This window comes from Onychostruthus taczanowskii, unplaced genomic scaffold (genome assembly GCF_017590055.1).
Source record: "Onychostruthus taczanowskii isolate IOZ18803 unplaced genomic scaffold, ASM1759005v1 scaffold101, whole genome shotgun sequence".
Taxonomy (NCBI): Eukaryota; Metazoa; Chordata; class Aves; order Passeriformes; family Passeridae; genus Onychostruthus; species Onychostruthus taczanowskii.
The window spans coordinates 1,486,077-1,506,137 of record NW_024496638.1 but is presented as its reverse complement, the minus strand read 5'-3'; positions in this window follow the sequence as shown (position 1 = coordinate 1,506,137).

The window sequence follows — 20,061 nt, the reverse complement described above, 5'->3', positions numbered from 1 at the left end:
CCTCACCAGTTCCTTGTCTCTACTCTATTTACACTTTACAAGGTGTTCCCAGAAAGTATGAAAACTCTTGGTTTACATCATCATAAAAGTTAAGTACTCCTGGAAAGAGACATTGTAATCAAACATCACTTTTTCATTTAAAAGAAATATTAAAAACCTTCAAATATCTTGCAGAAGCAAGAACACAGCTTGTTTATACACACCCTTCATTCTCCCTCAGAAGCAGGCAGGGTGTCCCAATTGGCAGCACACTAAACAAGGTGGACTGATAATAACAGTTGATTTTAATGAGGTTTAAAATCAATAAGAAAGATTCTTGACTACATACAGAATTTATATGAAAGACTCTGATCTTTTTTTTTGGTGCTCATTCTTCATCCTTTTCCCATTCAAAAAGGCTGTTCCTTCAACAAAGCCTCCTTCTCCTTTTTGCTTACCAGAAAGAGTCCCTGGGTCTCCTCACATTTATTTCAATTTGCCTGCCTAGTGTGTATTACTCATGCATTACTCAGACCTATCAAGCTGCATTTAGATGAGAATTTGAAACGAAATAAATCACACAATATTTTACCAAAATACTTCTCTAAATACAAGTAAGAAAAAGACATAGTTTTTCCCAAGATAGGGTGTTGACAGATTCTTAGATAAAGAAGTTCTTTATCTCTATGTTTTAAACTTAATTGATTGGGTTTTGATCACTGCAGAGCAGAATTTGAGATTTATTACGTACCATCTCTCACAGTCTCACATTATTCAGAGCCTGGAGGGGAAAACAAACTTCCCTGCCTTCCCAAACCCTGAGGAGCTTCTGAAGTGAGAATCAAGTAGTCATTGTACCAGACTAATCAAATACACCTAGATGAAAAAGTTTAACAGTGCAACAAACTCTGTTTAAAGAAGCTCACCCAGCAACCAGGTCAAGTTTTTGGCTTTTGTTTAAAAGGTCAGCAGCATTAATTCACTGTTGCCAGAGAAGCTGACACTGCTGATCACTGATTAGAGGGCCTGACTGTGGAGATTCAAAAGAATTTGAATATAAATTCCATTTATATTATTATTTTTATCTAAGTCCAGGACAAGCCCAAGAATTTTATATCTTTCCCCCTGCCAAGCTAAAACTGCTTGAGATTATTTTGTGATGTGGTTTAGAACTTCCTGAGGGTCAAGGTGTAGGAAATTCACCTGCCAGCACTTAAAAACCCTGTGAGCATTAGGTGTTCACTGTTAGAGATTTCAAAATGTCAACCAGACACTTTTTCTGTGGGACCACTGAGGTCTTGGTGGGCTCTTCTTGCTTTTTGGGGCACCCAGATAGGTCAGGTCTGAGTTCCCACATCTCTGTTCACATTCACGTCAGTGTGGCCACTCATGTCTTGAGCAGAAGTGGTGCTAAAAATACATTAAATTGCCAATGATGATCATTCAAGTACAGTAGTGGGGGAAGAAATTACACATTTTGCCAGAATGGTTAGGCCAGGATTGAATATCCCATGAAATGGGATTTGTTGAGGAATAAACATGCCTTTCTTATACAATTCCATGTGCCAAAACCCACTAATAAGTACAAAAGATTCCCAGATATTTATCTTTTTTTTTTCTTCTTTTTTTTTCCTCAGTTTTTCCTCGCTGAAAAATTATGAAGCTTGAGAAAGAAGTGGAAAGTGCTTATATTAAAGTGCAAAATTTTGGGGAAAACCCAACACATCTTTACAGGATTCTCAGCACTACCTTCTAAACAAACCCCCAAAAATGGTGAAAAGAAATTGGGAAAGGATGGAAGGAAATTTACTTCTCTCTGTTCTTGATTTCAGTGTCCTCATTTGCTTTGTAGCAAATCCACTTGGACTGAACAGTATTTCAAAATTGAATCTATCAGTTTTGTAAAAGTATTTGTCTAACCCATTTAGCCCAAAATATTTGTATTTAACTTGGTGAATGATGCTTTCCAAATAATAAAATAAAACCAGCTGTGTTAGAAATGTGTGTGCTGATTCTACTCCCAGCTCTGCTCATGGATAAATATTTCAGAGGTTCCTGTGTTCAAGTCCTTCATTTAAATTAACTTTCTGAGAAACTTGGTGGGTAACAGTATCAACACAGAGGGTCAATTAATTAGAATAATCTTTATTTTCCAGTATTAAAATGCTCATTATTGTAGTAGGTCAACCACACATTTCTCTCTTATAAAGAAATCACCCACTCAGTGCTTTCTTGCTTCTTTTAAAAACATTAACAATAAACAGATATCTGAAAATCATAAATAAATATTACTTGCCAGTCCTATGCTTGTTGGCCAAAAAAAAAAAAAAAAAAAAAACCAAACCTAAAAATAATGTTTTAGGCAGAAAAGTAAGTGGCAAAAATTAGTATTTGACCCTTAGTAACCTTCTTGCAAAATGAATATTCATTCCCACAGGTCACGAGTCAGTAGAAAACATTTCAGACTATTGAGGAATAGGAATTCAGTGTTGCTCTTGATCCCTTCAGTGGGGCACAGGTCCTACAGAATTTGGGCTGTCAGTCTATTGGCAAGAAATTGGCAGAGGAGCCCAGTCATCAGTCATGAAGGGTTTCTGCAGTTTAGATATAAATAGCTGAGGTGAAGCTTTAGGGTTGTTTATAAAGAATCCGTGAAATCTTCTTTTAATCTGTTACTGACAGATGGAAATACCGTAGCCTGTTTTCAGGCCAAATTCAATGCATGTAGCCTGAGCCTCTTTGGAATATAAAGTGCCAGTTAATTGGCAAAAATACAGGAAAAGAGCACTTTTCTGTGGTCCTGGTGCGGGAGGGAAGCTGGTTGAAGACCTGGGTGCCTGAAACACAGGGTCACTGAGCTGGGTCTCCCTGTGTAACTCTAAAATATAAGCAGCTTTTGTGCCTCAGCTTCTGAATTACTTCTAAAATTAACCATCTTTCCCTTTTGTCCACTTTATCACCTTATTTATATATCCTGGGAAGTTTCTCAGAGCAAGAGGCTGTACTCTGTACATATGTGGTGGGCTGAGTCTGGCCACTGTCCAGCTGCTCACCCAGACCACTCCCCTGCTCAGGGACATGGGGAGAGGCGGAAAAATGGGATGGAATAGCTCATGGGTTGAGAAAAGGGCAGGGAAATCACTCATCCTTTCCCAGACTCAGCTGCACTCTGCTCCTCTGCCTCTCCATCCTCATGTGTGTCCCCACTGCACCGTGGTTTCTCTGAGGAGAGCACCTGGAGCACCTCTTGTCCTCCTCCTTCTTCCTGATCTGGGTGCTCCAGGACTGTTCCTTGGCTTTCACCCCTTCTCCTCTGCCTGTCCAGCATTTTTGCCCTTTACTGAACACCTTTCCTGAAGGTGCCCCCAGCCCAGATGAGTGGCTCAGCTGTGCCTGGGTGGCTGGAGCAGCCATGTCCTGCTCAGGGCAGCCCCAGTCCCTCCTCACAGAGCCCCCCGGCAGACAAAGACACCCAAAACAACGGGATTTTGCAATAAATGGGAAAGGGGACCCCACAGTAGCTGTCACCACCTAGGACAGGCAGCAAACAGGGAGCTCTGACCCCCAAAAGCAGCTCCGTGAAGGGCTGGGGTGGCATCTTGAGCCTAAGGAAGGAATTTTACAGTGAGATAATTGATTTTCATCAGTTTGTTGCTGTGCCCTGTCGCTCCTAAGGCAGCTTTAAGGGATCACCTGGTGGGAGCACGGGTGAGGTCTGGGGTTCTTCCAGGTTCAGAGGTGCCCATGCTGGAGATCACAGCAAATAAAGAGTCACACAGGCTCCCATGTCCAGGGAATTTCTCTTGGAGTGGCCATCAGTCCCAGGGCCAGGATGAGCCATGGTCCTGGGCAGAGTTATTAGTCAGAATAATTAGAATAATAATTCTAGTTTTAGAATTTAGAATTTAGGTTTTATTCTGGGGAATAATAGCACAGGAGGGGGGCCTGGGCAGGGAGGCTTCCTGTGGCTCTGGGATGCCATTTTGGGAACCCCAATTGTATCTTTTGTTACAGCACAATGTTGCACCGTGCTTAAGGACTGGCCTCAAATAAAAAACCCCATACAGTGTTATTTCATTGGCAAAAGCAGGGAAGTATGAAATACTCCCACTAATACAGATTAATATTCTGTCACTATTAGTGGTACCCTGCTTGTTCTTCTGAAAGGCAGGAGATATTATTCTGATAAAAAATTGGCTCAAAATACTGCTTGGTAGATAACCTTCATGTTTGCATTTTGACCTTTCCTAAACCTTTTTCCAAGCCCTTTTCTCCAAACACATTATGAGGAAACTCACTTTGAAAAAGCCAGGAGAGCTGCTTTTCTGTCTGACCCGTGCCAGAACAGAAACCCCTGTTTATGAAAAATAGCATTACAACTGTCGTGCTGCTCTACTTTTACAAGCAAACAATAGAAAATCAATTACACTGGCACCCCCTGCCTGGCAGGGTGAGACTGTGTGAGCTTTCTCAACAGACAAGCATGTGTTTCTTGAAAACCCATTTCTGAAGCCTGGAACTTTAGCTAAGGAAATAAGGGATCCTTTCACAGATTTTGTGTCTTTATCTCCTCACAGAATGTTCTGTGAGTTACAACTCACAGAACATTCTGCATTTTATCACTGGGACACCTGCTAAATGCTGGACTAAAAACACATATTCCTGGTGTCTGGGCCATGAGGAAGTCCACAGATGGTGACACTTGCCAACAACCTCTGCAGATCATCGCTGCACAGAGTTAAAAATGTCTGCCCCATTCCTTTCCCCAGCACCCTCTCCATTCTTGATTTTCACATCTTGAGAAAAATATAGTATTTGGTATTAGGGCTCACTTCTGCAAAGGATTTTAGCAGTTCCCCTTTTTAGAGATGGAGTCTCCTGGGTCAGGGAAGGCCTTATTTTCTGAATGCCTAAGGCATAGCTAAAGGCTGATAATAGCATGGGATAGCTCCAAGAATGTTATATAACTTACTGAGTGTCTATTAAAAAATAGAGAGACTTGTCATTTCAAAAAAAAAAAAAAAAAAAAAAAAAAGGAAAAAAAAAATAGGAGCCTGTGAGATTCCCACCATCTGGATGGAGTCTTTTTTCTTCCCAGATGAATTAGTTGTCAGGGGAGGAATTATTTTAGGCATCAAGTAACCCCTGATTGTGAGTGACAGGCTAACACAGGAGCAGATGCAGGGTTAGTGCAGCCTGTCCATTATGTGGAAAGGAGAGCCCTGCATATCCCACTTACTGTGCACAGTGCCCTGAGTTATTAAAGGAGTAACTAGAGGTGGCTCAGGCCTGGGAGATGTCTCACACTCCTCACACAAAGCCAACTTTTTCACTCAAACAGCCATCACTGTGAGAAAGTTCCTCAAAATCTGAATTCTGCAGAAATCCAGTCCCCATATAGCACCCTTATTTGAGAGTATGCTGACAATATCTTGGCCAATCCAGATAAATAGAGCCAACAAGGAACATTCTGAATGCATCTTAAGATAAAATCAGTTGTCACCAGCTCCTATTTCAGCTAATGGAAATGTCTTTTTTTTTTTTTTTTTTTTTTCATAATATGGATATTAGTAAATCCCCTTGTCTTTGCAGACAGTACAAGTCTGTTATGAGAACATTTACCTACTCGACAATGTCATATTTATAAGTTTATGCAATAAAACCTTATCCTGATGTCCAATCTAAAATAAGCTTTATTGTAGTAGAAGCATGTTAAATGCTGTCTAGAAACTTATGTGCCTGATTTTATCAGGAATTTAGAACTCAAACCCTTCAAATCTTGGCAGAGCCCCCCAGATTTAGCAGAATATCTGGATTAGTTTCACATCTAAAACATTTTTTTTATTTAAGTAAAGAAATTAAAGTAAGGCTAAACTGGCTGGAGAATGAAAATTCAAAAGTGGAGTGGTGGGCTGTGAAACATTTTACAGTCTGAAAGGAAAAGAATATATGCAATAAATAAACACTGAAAGCCACAAAACAGCAGGTTTTTCAAATCTAGCCTAAAGGCAGCAAATGATCAAAACAACACAAAATATTCGCCTTTGTGAGATCTGATAGTTTTCCCTTTAGAGAGCATTGTGGAACTCAAGGGGACTGTGGACAGTGTCAGATGGGAGGAAAGAAATAAAAAACAGTGACATCTTGTGGTAAGGAAAACGCCTTGGAAAGATAAACTCAAATTTCCGTACACACTCAAAAATCTAGGTGTTGCACTACAGCTATTTAGAATTTGTGCTGGTGACTTTTCCCCTCCTCTGAGTGGTTTCTTGGGTTTGTTTTTTTTTTTTTTTCTGGTTTTGGGGAGCCCCTAGGTGCTGCTGTTAGAGAAAGAGCTGTTTCCATCAAGGAACAAGCAGCAGCTACATTGAATTTAAATAAAGATATTCATGTCTAGCTGCTCCCTGTGGAGTATTTATCAAAAATAAATCTGCATCTGTGTTACTGAAGCAATCCTGGCCCCAGCATCTCCCTGCTGAAATGCTGTGGAGCTGAAGCTGCAGCTCAGGACATTGCCACTTCTGGGGAAGGCTGTGACAAAGAAAAAAAGGAGAATTTTCTTAGAAAAGACTCCTAAAGTGACCCACTCTGCCCAGGCAAGCATCTGCTGCAGGGAATGGAGATGGGAGTATCAGAAAAAGAGCTTATCAGCTCCTTGATCTAATTTCTGATACCACAGTTTGATTAAAAATAAACCCAAAGCTCTATCAGGCAGAATGACTCTGGCAAAATATTTCTTATGCCCCACCGAGACTACTGAAATCAGCAGGAATTCTTGTCTTTGACCTAATGGGAACAAGACTTCAACCTATTATTATCCAACATTTTCTGTCTTACTCCAGAGTTTCTTCTTAAGTCATGTGATTTCTTTGCCAGGGCAAGTGGCAGTAATAATATAATAAACGCTTGATAATTATTTTAGGTGCCATGGACTGTCTGGTACAGTATCTCCCAGTGAGTAATAAATGCTCTGAAGTTACTCCATTAGTTTGTTCCTTTTGATTGCTTTTGATAAGAGAAGAATGTTAAGGGATTGGGGTTTTTTGTAATTAAAAATTAATTTTGAAAAACCTGTAAATAAAAACTTTCAGATTTCTTGAGATCTGCTGACTTTATTTCATGACAGCAAAAGAATGATGTGAAGAAGGAGGCATTCTATGGGATATTTCAAAGGTCTAATTAAGAATTCTTGGAAACTCTCAAAATGGACCTTAAGGTTAACACAATTCCTGGTTCTCATTCAAGGGTATTATTAGAATTAAAAGAATTGTGTGCCTTTATCTGCAGTGTGTTCTTCATCCTGAGCAATAAACACAAGTCTTTGCCATAAATGGTAGGCCTACAGTATTCTGAATGTTGCCAAGAGGAAAGAGGAAAACCTTTTACATCAGGAAAAAAGTTACAGGTAACTTCTGGCCAAACCAGGACTAACCGGATTTCCATTCAGCTTCACATCTTAAATATACAAATATTTGCTTTATAATAAAATTGAAACTATTTTTTGGGTAACAAAAGCACATTTTAGAACCAGCAGACTATAATTTCTGTTTTACTGCTTCTTTGCCATTGAAAATCTTGGCAGTACATGAATTCAACACCTGTCAATCATGTCCATGCTTGAACCTAAAAATGGAAGTTACACAAAATGATGATTTTTTTTTTCTGAAAATGAAAGGCAAAATATTTGCTATCTTCTGTTGTTATTCTACATAGAAAAACAAATAAATGTTCTACACAGAAAAGCAATTTTTTTTTTGGTTTGTAGGCGACTGGGAGAAAAGCAGCTCAGTGTAACTCACGGCGTTTGTGTTTTCCTGCAGGAGGCTTTTGCAGAGTGTCAGTTCTTTTCTAACACAGGCAGTGAAAAGAAACAGGCTGCAATTCCAGACTTCTGTAAGACAGTGGCCACCTTGTGGAGATGCTGTTGGATCCCTACAAGCACCAATATTTTGAATATTAAGGATCAGGCTTTGCATTTGACAAAGAGTGTTGAAGTTTATCGGAACGTGCACTGGCACTCCATCAGTTCTGGTGCTCAGAACATCACAACAACCATTCCAGTGAGGGAGAGGAGACTCCAAATCTCCCTCATGTCCCTTCCTATGCGCTCTCTTACGTGACAAACCAAGATCCAGCTGTGCTCCCCATCAGCTCCATAAAAACCCCCATGGTCAGCACTGCTGGAATCCAAAATGTAGAGAATTCTCAGAACTTTAAGCCTGTAAACCAAAGCTTAGAATTAAACACAAGACTTAATTTGCAACCTTAGAAAAAACTTCCAAACTTAAGTACTAAAAATGAAAATATAAATTTATGCCTTAAAATAAAACCACATTAAGTTAAAAAAAAAGGTTAAAATTTTAAAGTTTACAATATAAAAAATAAAAGTGATTACAAAAATAAAAAAAAGTTTAAAATACAATACTGTTAGTTTATATATCATAACATAATTAACTAAAAAACTTATACTGTAACATAAATCCATAAAGCAAAATATTTAAAAATTAAATCAAAAACATAAATGTCCTTATTAGCAATATTTTATTAATCAATAAATCCTTAAAAATCTTGTAACTAAAAATCTTATAACGTTCTAAATTACACAATAACAATATAAACCAAACTCACCCTTCCTATCGATATAAAAAATAAAAACAATAAATCACACCATCTAGAAAACTCATACATCCCATCTCTAAATCATTGAACAGTCCTTCAAAAATCCCCACTCAGCACGTGACCTCAGGGTGCATAAAACCCTCCTAATGCAAGAGAAATGAAGAACATGTTGAGGTGTGGCAATGCTCACCAGCTCCTGGTCTTTATTCAGCAAGTACATGGAACAGTTTCAGGTAAAGAGCAAATTGATTTAATCTGGATTTTTGGGAAAGGTGGTGTTGTAGCCTCAGAAGGATGCAATAACTGATAAAATAATACACTGCATAAAAATATAAATGTACCTGTCAGTGTTTAAAAGCAGACCTATTTCTTAAGATGATGTGGAGGTTTTAGTTTGAACTGGGTAGAAACACTAATTTTGTGTAGTGGTTTTGGTTTGCTAATTTGAGATTTTTTTGGGTACTAATGAGTGTGGTGGGTTTCAGTGTTGGTTAATTACTAGTGCATTTACTTTTTGTTGTGAGGTAGGATTAGAGAAAGGTAAAGTGGTTTAAAACTTTAAAAGGATATAAAGAAAAAATTATTAACAGGAATTAAAAGAATTAGTAATAAAAATCAGAATAAAACATTTAGAACACTTCTCATTTCCCTATAACTTTTTCTTCTTACTGCTAGTGTAAAGAAACAAAACATAAAATTTTAGTCAGTTTACTACTTCTAAAATAGTTTTTCTTGAGTTTACTTAGGGAGAGAAGTTTGTCTTGCTAATGTTATGGAGACTTCCCAGTAAGGAAAAAAATAGTTCTTTAGTGATTTTCTTACAAATAGCAGCCACCCAGGGAAATCTGTAATTGCGAAATGTCTCTTATTTTCTGTAAGTTTTTCTTGCAGGTTGGCATAATGCTGTTTGGCCAGAAATTGTTCACCCCTTAAGGTGTTGCCTCTCTTGGCTGTCTGCTCTATGTTGAATGTGTCTTATGCCATTAAAAGGGTGGTAGAACTATTCAATTTCCTCATGGTAACCCACCTGCCTTTTCCTTTTCCTGTCAGGAACGATGGTGGTGTTTCCCAAACAGCTAAAACAAGCCATATTTTTCTCCTGAGCACTTCCCCAGGGACTGAAATAAGAAGATGTCATGCCCTTTGCTGATGGGAATAAAATCACGCATTGAGAATCAGAGCTCAGCTGGAAGAGCATCAGGCTGCTAAAAGAGCAGAAATGAATCATTATTTTACTATTTCTAACCTTGGTGCTGTGAAAATATTCTTCAGGCTTAAAACACGACAGGGGCTTTTAGAACTTGGTGGGTATTTATTCTCTTGAACACCAGGAAATATTTGATCATGACATCACTGATGTCAGCCTGTGACCACAGTAGGTAAATGGACATTTTACCAGTGTACACAGGCCACTGCAAAGATTAGGAGCATTTTAGTCACATTTAGGTCATAATTGTCCAGAAGGCAGTGGTCTGAGTCACAGGAACTTTCTTAGGAAAGCTGAAGTGACCTGTTTGCTTTCCAAAGTGAGATTCTACCCAAATCCATGTGCAAGGTGTGAAACAGACCTTTGTCACCTCTGACTGACTTAGTCTTGGTTTTATTTCTAAACACAGAAAGCAAACCTTAAGGAAATGTTCAAAGCCAGGCTTGCACAAATCTGGGGATGTGTTCTCATAAAGTCTCCTGTAGGAAATGCCAGGATCTGCAAATAAAATACAAAATCACTGGGAACCATTGAGGAAGAGGTGAGAGATGCCTGGGATGAAAGAGAGAAAATGGGTTTCCACTGCAAGTACAAACGGATTTATGGCTTCTCTAACCTGCTTCTGGAACCCAGCACTCCACAGGGCACTCTCCTGCAGGCTGCAGTTGCCAGATCACATCACACTTTGGCCCCAATCCCATTTTATAGCTCCAACAAGCACTGGGGAGGTGGGCAGTGGCCTCGCAGAAGGTTTGCATTTCAGTGCTCTGTTAAAGACTTGTAAAGAGGCTGAGGGTCAGCGACAGACTGGAAGGACCATCCTCACTGTGGCAGCTGGGACACTTTCATACAGAAATGGAGTGTTAGCACAATGCCTGAGTGGGTGGAAGACCTGGATTAGAGTTTACCCCCTTTGAGGGATGCTCCAGGCCCTGTGGCTTGCTCTGTGTGCTCTCAGTTTTCCACTAACATTATTCTGTTCTGCAGAAAAAAAAAAAAATAAAAAAATCAAGAACTGCCAAGCCAAAGAAACTGCTTTTGTGTGGTTGCTTCCTCTAGTTAGCAGACAGAAAAGGAGAGCCCTGAAAACTGTCCCTTCCTTGGCCTATTTTGCATTAACCTTGTTAAATGCAACCCCTCCATTTTTAGGCCCCCTTCCGACCAAAACCATTCAATGATTCTTTGGTTGTATGAAAACACCCTGTCCACTGGCGGAGGTTGGACCAGAATCAGAATTTTTCACACCCTCAATGAGTTCCTGAACCATGATTTGACAGCACAAGACAGCAATTCTCACCCTGAGATTTTTGAACTCTTTCCTGAATGCTGGCACAGCTTTACCCTTAGCTCTGGTAGATGGGGTACCTTACATGACAGCCAGACATGAGGGATGATCCCTCCTTTGCTGACAAAAAAAAAGCTAAAGTTAGGCTTTGTATCCAGGATGTTGTTCTCCTTCTTCCTTCCAAAGGGCTGAGAAATGCTCTGGATTAAAAAAAAACCAATAAAAAAACAAAAAAAACAACCACCAACTAAGACACAAAAAAATCCCCAAACCACCAATGCAGCCAGTTATCTACAATTTCTTGACTTTCATTTTGTTCTGGGAGCCAGAGGAGACAGGTTCTCTCCAGATAAATTTGCAGCTGCTGTTGACAAACTGAGATAAATAATGCAGACTCTGCAGGTACATAAACTGACTTCCAAGTCAGTGGAAGTTCTTCCAAGTTCCTCCATGACACAGGAGGCACGTGGGCCTCATGGATGAGCTTCATGCATGGACTGTCAAGCCCATCAATTAGTTAAACTGGAAATATTTTATCAATTAATTTTAAACAATTGCTTTTTGGTGAGTTTTTTAGGTACAGTTGCTGCACATGTAGAACATGTACCACAGACAAGCAGCAGGATATATCCTAAACACATTTCTTATCCCTGAATGTTGCAAGACTGGAATCAAGGTAGAACCTACCCTAGGAAAAGCAATCAAAAATATGACCTTTTATGTAGGCAAGGAGTACAGAGTTGCGTGGGTTTTATTCCTTAATTGCTTTTTCTGGAACATTACTCAGGCACTGTGTTTTCCTTGGCATGCCTTTTTCAGCCTGTTAAGAAGCAGCAAAGTCATCCTGCTGACTTCCTGCTCATTAAAAGAGGAATTCCAGCAGATAAGTCAGTCATAGAGAGAAAAATAGTTATTAAAAACAAAACAATTGATGAAATAATCACCAATGATAAACTTCTAATTGTAGGGTTTATCTCCTCTCTGCCTTTCACCACCTGTCACAGATTTGATGGCTTATCATCCTTTTCTAGTTTATGACTGATATCCCAGGTGAGTAATACATGGGAGGGCGTATTCCAGGAGTACAATGCAGAGGAATTGTGTGAGCAACCATTTATTGGGATTAATGAGTGCAAGGACAGTAATAGCTGCATGGGAGGGTAGCAGCAGCGCTGGCAAGTCATGGAGAGAAGGACATATGAAATTATTTGATTAAACAGAAAAATGTACATTCACATTTTGGGCTAAACATGATTGCCTCTGAGCCCCTCTCTCCCCTTGGTGTATGTGTCTCACACTTTGTAAAATCAGCATCAATAGAATTTTCATTCATGCAAATTTGCTTGAAATGTAGCAATTATGAGCTAGTAAAAAATTCCCAATGCCATAGAGGAATAGTTCAACCAATCCAGGTAGTGAAGCTCTTCCGTGTAGTTTGGTTTTGCAAGTGTTTCTTAGGCAAAAAAAACCCCAAACTAAAAAAGCCCAAGGGTTTTAGATTGTGTCTTTAGCACCTGTGAATTTCTATGTAGGTCAGAGGTGGACTCTGGATTTTTGCAGGGGTCAGGAATGGCAGAAAACCATCCAAGAATTTTTTATCACTCTCTGTGTAACTTGCTTGATCTCTAAAAAAATCAGGAATCCTGTACTAAATCAGAAAATATCTTAATTCATACAAAATCACAAAAGATTTTAATGCTAAAATTAGCTGCTGACAGCCACACCAAAGCAACAGTGATTTCAATACTCCAGACCATTTCTTAAGGAAAGTAAATCTTCAACAATGTGTGTGGTCTAATATGTGGGGTTTTTTTGTTTTTTTTTTTTAATGATTAAAGTTTTTTTTCCCTTTTCTTCCCTTGTAAATTCTTGTATCATTCTGTAGAATTGGTCATAGATGGTTACATTATTATACATCTGGAGTGCTTATGTGACAACACTTCAATTTTAAATCACAAGTGACATCTTCTGGGAACTGGTGCCTCCTCCATTCGGACTTCTTTGTAAGACCTAGTTTTTGTCTGTGAAAATGTGATTTCCGGTTACTTTGCAAAGAGATATACATAGCACATACAAGTTTTCTTTAATAAATAAACAAAAATTATACATAAAAAGCACCTATGGCTCAAAATATTTGCCACATGATGTTTCAAAAGACTTTCTGAAAGAGAAAAGGAGCTTGTGGTTAAGGCAGAATGTTTGTTCCCAGTCCAAATTGCTGCCACTCTGGGTACCTGGATGATGGGGAGAAAACCTGCTTCCCTTCTCCAGCAGCCAGACTTTCAGGCTGGGAAGTTCTCAGGAAGTTTTGACCCAGGGTAGAAGCAGATGAAAGCGTGGAAGTGAGGAACTGATATCTTGGCATCACACCAAAGTGGAGCACCAGCACAGCACAATTTGTGGAATGGCCTCAAAAATGTTGGCATTTTCTTACTGCAATTGTTTCATTCTCTCTTGCTCTGGGCACCTTTCTCTGCAATCCAAACAAAAGTGCCAGGATTAGGCTAAATCCACTCACTGCTAATATTTTAATCCTTTTGCAGCTCATTGCCCATAGCTGAACTAAGCGCTGGTCAAGTGCCATGTCAGTAGTTCAATGGAATTCAGACTTTGGCACTCTGAAAAAGGCAACAGATGTGCTTTAATGATTATCTAATAACTTGTAATTTTTTTTTTTTTTTCAGTTTGCTGTGCTAATGAAATCTAATCGTGTTGACCCAACAGACAAAACTGTAACAGTAGGGACATTAATGGCAAGACAAAGGACGTGAACAATGACACACTTTGGAAAAGGTCCAAAATTCAAGCCCTGCAAAATGTACTGGAGTCAACAGACATGTTGACTTTCATTTCCATGAGCTGCTGCAAAAATTACCTCTGCAACCTGTGAATTAAGGATGGGAATATGAATTCACCATGCCTCCAAATAAATGTTCTGAAAAATCACTTTTCCTGGGATGGGGAAAGACCAGAGCAAAATTTCTATTAGGAATCAGTAATCATTTGAAATGTTCAGATCACAGGCTTAACCCTGGACTTCCTCACTAAAATTTCATTTTGTTCATGATACCTGGTTTTGCAGATGAAATTAAAACACTGCAGGCAGCAGTGCATTTTGAGAGTCTTGACTTGTGGTCTCCAGCTCATGTTCAATGACTACCAGGCCATGTGCTACGCAGCCTAGAAAAGTAATTAACAAAATGTCATTTAAACAAAACTGGGGCTGCTGTTGGTGGCATAAAACTAGGGATTTGAAAATCAACTGGACTGAAAATCTGTCATCCTTTCCCAGATGCAGCTGTAGCAGCAGGTTTTACTGTTTATCACCAGCCTGTGCTGCTCCAGTGGTGTGATTAGGAGCAAGTGCTGAACTCCTGCTGATTTCTTCAGGGATCTTAATGTGAGTGAACCATTCACTCAATGCTTTTGTGGACCTGGTGTGATTTTTTAAAAATACCAGAACTTACCAGGAAATATTTGCAGCAGCATGTAGAACTGTAAACCAACACTGATTCAGAATTGTCCCTTAGCTCCTGCTGTCACTGCTGTGCTGGTCTTTGTCTTATACAGTGAAAATCTTGTTTATGAGAAGCTTAAAAAGGCCTTGAGAAGGGAGAAAACAAGCAGCTCTCTAAAGTACAGCTTTTGCTTGAGTGCTGATATTTGTAATATTTTAATATTGCTTTGTGATTCCTTTTTTATTTCTAATTTTCTTTATTTGACTCAAAATGCTGTGCTGTGGAGCCTCTCTGTTCTCTCAGTGGTTCCTGGCTTTCTTCAGAGATGATATTGCACTTTTATAAATATGTTGCTAATAAAAGTGATGAAATGTTTTCTTCAGCCTTGTGCAGCTGGAGTGACTAAATCATGGTGGACTGTGTGGCATTAAGGAATAACAACAAGCTGAGAATCAAATCTAAGCACACAGATCTGGGCTAAAGGATCAGAGGCTCATTTTTGAATTAAAAAAAAAAAAAAAAAAGTCATTTGAGTTAAAGGGCTTGTTCTCTGTGTACATTTACTTCCACAAGGGCCATTTTCCTGGTGATCCCTCCTTCCTGGCTGTTTTCCTTTTGCCTTATCCAGGTCGAATTTGATCTGGCTATTTCTGTCTGGAAACTACCCTTGTGTAGGCATTGCAATATCCTATTTATATCACTGGGGACATTGATGGCCAATGGGGCACATTCATAGCATCACAGGAGAATTGTCAGATGTTGAGGCCATGACTTCTCTTTATCTGTCCAGATGACAGCAAGTAAATATTTTGATGTAAGGGACTTAGATAGAAGTCTTTGATCTTCATGTGTGCCCTGCAGAAGTTTCTGGACTCCAGCAGACATCAGTCACACTAATAGACAGCTGTCAGAAGAAGCTGTGGCACCTTTAATTGGCAAATTCTTCGATTGCTGAAGTTTGGGTAGGAAGGTGAAAATTGTTGTTCTGTCTTCTGCAGGCTTCAAGCCTAGGAAAGGAATAGAGAGGGGGATTCAGCTTACTTGCACCTCTGAGCCTTTTATTTACTGTGTGGCTGTCAAAGGGGACTGACCAAAAGATCAGAGATGTCCTGATTTACCAGATGCTGGGTGTTGTTTTAGTTTGAGTTCCAGTGAAACATATGTGCTTTTGGGAGCCACCAGAGATAAGAGGAGGAAAACACTCAAGAGGGAAATGACCTACCTTGCTGGACAATCACTCTGGCAGGAGATTTTGATGTCAAGTTAAAACCTTTAGCCCCATCCTGCAAGGCTTTGGTCCGTGGAATTGGGTGGAAATTCTGTGTTGCTAACCAAAGAGACAGAAAGCCTCGGTGATAAGTGCTGCAAGCCAAGGTGTATGATCTCCCTGCTGTACTTCCCATGACAAAGCCAGCATCCCAAGTGCCCTGCAATCCATCAGGGAGAGATTGTCCAGGGGAATTGTCTGACCCAGGGTGAGTTCACCCGCATTATCAGCAATCCACAACACTTCTGCTTGCACATGTGAATTGAGCTGTGGGATTCAGCTCCAGGGTGGGACTGGGGATGCTTTATTCTGGTCTTGGTATCATTGTTGGCCTGCTGTGAATGTAAACTTCAGTAAATAATTTCACCTCTGAAAGTATCCCTTCAGCAAGCTGTGGGATTGAAGCACTTTACACTGCTTTTTGTAGAGCTCCTTGACAAACTTTATTTAGGTAAGGACCTGAGTTGTCCAGAACTTAAACCAAAATAGATATGAACAGCCATGTCAGTCTATTTAAACTACCCCCATTCTCTGTGACTAAAGCTTGTCTCATCAGCAAGCAGCTCCAGACTTTAGAGCAAACACAAGGCTTTTCAAATTCCATTGCATTTTGCAGAGAAAATTTATTTACCATGCCAAAACTATCATGGTCTCAAAGCAATAAAACACCCTTTGCTCTGAATTTGATGCTTGAGGGTATCGCTGGCTCTTGGAGTGTTTTGTTTATTTTAACAAATTCTCTTTATGTTTTTCTGTCAGCTTCTATTTTTCCTGTCAACCTCCAGTTTCCCATCTCTCCATCTCTGTGGCTTTGAAGCTTATCCCTGATAAAAGACAGCACTTATGTCAAAATACACTAATGTCACTTTGACACACAAGTGCACAGTCTGGAAGCCGTTTGGCTTGGCAGAATTATCTCCTTTGGCAGCCTCGCCACAGCTGGGTTGAGCTGCTGGACACTTGTGTGTTTGTCCCACTCTTTTTGTCTGAGGTAAACCCTTAGGACTTTCATCAGCTCACATGAAATAAACACCAGTGAAAATAGCTCTGAAAAAAAACACACCAGGCTGAGACTTTTTCTGGGAAATAGTTTTTTGTGTTTTGTTTTTTTGGTTTTTTTGGTTTTTTTTTTTTTTGTTTCTGGAAAATAGTTTTGAAGGGTTAATTCAGGGTACCAAGGTAATCCAGGGAAATAAGTAACAATGTCAGACCCAACACTTGCTCCTGTCCTTCCTCTTCTTCTGCTAAAACAATGTTTTAAGTGAATGAGGATAAACGGTTCAGAACTACTACAGATCATATCATTGGTGTTTCTGAACGACTCTGTTGTGCTCCTGACTGCAGGTCACCTTTTTACTGATTACTTTACAGGTGACCTATATTAATACCAGTTTTTATCCAAACGGAGGAGAATGATCTTGTGACTTGGGTACTGGACTTTGGGTCTAGATCCTCCCTTCCCAATCGGACAGGTGGAGCCAGAAATTCTTATACTGGCAGCTACATGAACTGTAGGTCATAGGCCTGGCAGCTCAGCATGAGTTTTGGGACTTACACTGCTCTCAGTGCAGCTCTCGGGAACATGATGCTGTAAAATGATGGTGTAACACCACTTTTCACCTCACAAAGTTGTAAATACATGAATATTCCTGTTTGTGTTGCACTCAGCTGCTGCAGTGAGAAGCATCATAAAAATGTGTGAGGAATTTGCACCGGTCTGTGAAGTGGTGCAGTTCAGAGAGGCCTCAGTGAATGCCTCTGAGTTAGTTTTAGAGTGGAGAAAATTTTTTACATATTGAGCAAATTAAACATAGAGGAAATTGAGTTGTGCAACAAAATTAAAAAAAAAGAAGGAAGAATACTTTTGCTTAAATATTTCAGATCTGAAGCAAACAACTACAAGCAAATCCCAGCATTTAAAGCAGAGGAGTTGCTGTTTACTGCCCTAGAGTTAGAATTGTCTAGTGTCTATTAAAAATACAGAGTATGCATTATGTACCAGTGTTGCATGTTCTGATGTTCACACTAAACAAAGACAACCAGGACAGCAGGTCTTTACCAGAATGCAGCATGGCTGAGGAAATAATGCACATGAAATAAAGGCTTTAAATTATCATTGAATAGCTTTCCATAGAAACATGAAATTACTTTTGTAAGTAGGACAAAAATCAGTAATCACTAAGATGTAACAGAATGTGTTAACTCAGAGCCATTTAAGGAACAGCTCTCTGACCACTGCACGGAGTGGTGATAGTTTTCCATAAAAAGACTCTTTTCTGTTTGGATTTAGATCAGTGCTTTGTTCAGTGACTCCTGATGTTTCATGCATCATATCTCTAGAAAGAAGAAGATCCTTGTCTCTCTGAGAGCTGAAAATAAGAGATAGTATTAAGAAAACACTTGCAATATCTAATTGTTATTAAGGAGAGTTATTTTGAAATATGACCTAGAGAACCACAAAGGCTTCATCATGTTCTCAAAACACACCCTGTGCCTGGTTCTCTGCCTTGCCTTCATCTGCATCAAATGATGTGTGATTTTTTACTAGGAAATGGTTGAAGCAATGAATCAACACATTTACAGTACAGAAGCAAAACCCTTCCCACATTTTCTGAGAAGTTTTTGCACAGTGGAGACCATTCAAGATGCTTTCCTAGATTTAATTGCTAACACAGACTTGAGAAACAACCCTTTCATAGACCCATGAAATTAGGTATGATCCAGTAAAAGGACCATTAAACTGGAAGTGCTATGAGTTTAACTTATTTTGGAGCCTAGATAAGATTACAGCCAATGGCACTAAATGAACACATGAAGATCCTATTACAGATTAAGCTGAAGTAGCCATATAATGGATTTGATATTTAAAAGACATCAAAATTAAACTTTTAATTAGCAAACATTTTCTCGGATGAGTAGTAATTTCACAGGTGGGAATGCTCAACATTGAAATGGTTCAAAACAAGGGGGAGACACTGAGGGTGTTTATATCTTCTTCAGGTAAAACAAGTTGCAAAGAGAAACAGGGAAAACCAGAATTCTAGATTTGGGGGGCACATTTTTTAGGAGTGAGAGGATCCAGGGGAGCTCGCACCAAAAGCACAGACACGGGGAGATCTGCGCTGGCGTCCCACCGGTTGCCACGACAGCTGGCAAAATTCAGCTGCCATCAGGGTGGGCAGCAGCAGTGGGGGGCCTTGCTTGTTGTCTGGCCACGGGGGACCACTACTATGAGCTGTCATCGCTCATCTAATGAGCCTGAAACTGGAGCAAAGGCTCCCTGGGTGCGCTTTGCTATCTTTAGGAGGGGTGGCATGAACCCGTGAGTGCCGTGTGTGGCAGGCCCAGTTGGAGGAGCTCTGGGTACTGATGACAGAGTGTCAGCATCAGTTCACACACTTAATCCCGGGCTCAAGCAGGCAGGCTCCGTTGTCCTCAGCATGTGCTTTTTCTAGTTCAAGCTTTAAAAGTTCTTGTAAGTCTCTGAAGCCATAGGGTTCAAAGTAAAATATCCAGCATCCTGATTTTGGAAGCCTGTCCTTTGTCTGTCCAGATTTATTTATTTATTTATTTATTTATTTATTTATTTTAATTTACTGCTCCCTTTTATGGTGAGATAAACCCTGAGACTAAACAAAGTGTGTTTATAAATGCTGTGGGTTGACCTCAGTCACGTACAGCTCAAGGGGGAATAAACACGGTGCAGTATCAACAATTGCATAATGATTTAAGAACATGAAGTCCTGAGCAATAAAAGCTCACTGAACAACGTCAATATCTGAACCTCCAGTCACAGATTTTTAACACATCAATTAGATTTTTGTTGCTAGATATTTTCATCCCGCAGTGAGGAGCTGTGCTGTTGGTGGGGTCTGATCTCAGGCTTGGAGGGTGGGGACATAAGACAGCTCCTTCCTTGGCAGAAGACAAGACTTGTGTTGGCTTCACAAGTCCTGTGCTCACTTCTCAAACATGCCAAGGGATGTGGCAGTAAAACAGCAGGGGGGAAATACCTGTGTGTTATTCATATCTCAGCACATTTAGCCTCAGGCTCTCCCTGAGCTTCATAGTGAGTTATTACCTGCCTCAGGGTGGTTTGATTATCAGAACATCTGATTAAAGGGAAGGAAATGAAAAAGAAAATTAGGAAAATATTCCTAGAGAACCACCTGTATGAGTAGCTGGAGCTGATTACACATTTCGAATCTTACAGTTAGCTATCTCAAATGTATCTCCCCCAACTATC